Source organism: Schistocerca gregaria, chromosome 7, assembly GCF_023897955.1.
Source record: "Schistocerca gregaria isolate iqSchGreg1 chromosome 7, iqSchGreg1.2, whole genome shotgun sequence".
Classification (NCBI taxonomy): Eukaryota; Metazoa; Arthropoda; class Insecta; order Orthoptera; family Acrididae; genus Schistocerca; species Schistocerca gregaria.
The window spans coordinates 215,091,611-215,092,247 of NC_064926.1; positions in this window are offsets into that span (position 1 = coordinate 215,091,611).

Consider the following 637-nt stretch of genomic DNA (forward strand, 5'->3'; position numbering starts at 1 on the left):
GTGTTCGGCTACTTGGAGATCATTTCCAGCCATTCGTGGATTTCATGTTCCCAGGCAACGATGGAGTTTTTATGGATTGCAATGCGCCATTTCACCAGGTCACAATTGTTCGCAACCGGTTTGAGGAATGTTCTGGACAGTTCGAATGAATGATGTTCAAATGGTTCAAATGGCTCGGAGCACTATGGGACTTAACTTCTGAGGTCATCAGTCCCCTTAGAACTTAGAACTACTTAAACTTAACTAACCTAAGGGTATCACACACATCCATGCCCGAAACAGGATTCGAACCTGCTACCGTAGCCGACGCGCGGTTCCAGATTGTAGTGCCTAGAACCGCTCGCCCACTCCGGCCGGCAGCGAATGATGTGATCACGCAGATCGCCCAACATGAATCCCACTGAACATTTATGACACGCAATCGAGAGGATAGTTCGTGCACAAAATCCCGCAGAGGCAACACTTTCGCAATTATAGACTGCTACACACGCAGCACGGCTCAATATGTCCGTAGGGAACTTCCAACGACTAGGTGAGTCCATGCCGCGTCGAGATGCTGCACAAGCCCGGGCCCAAGCCGGCCCTAAACGTTTTTAGAAGGTATCCGACGTTTTTTGTCACCTTGGTGTACTCTAAC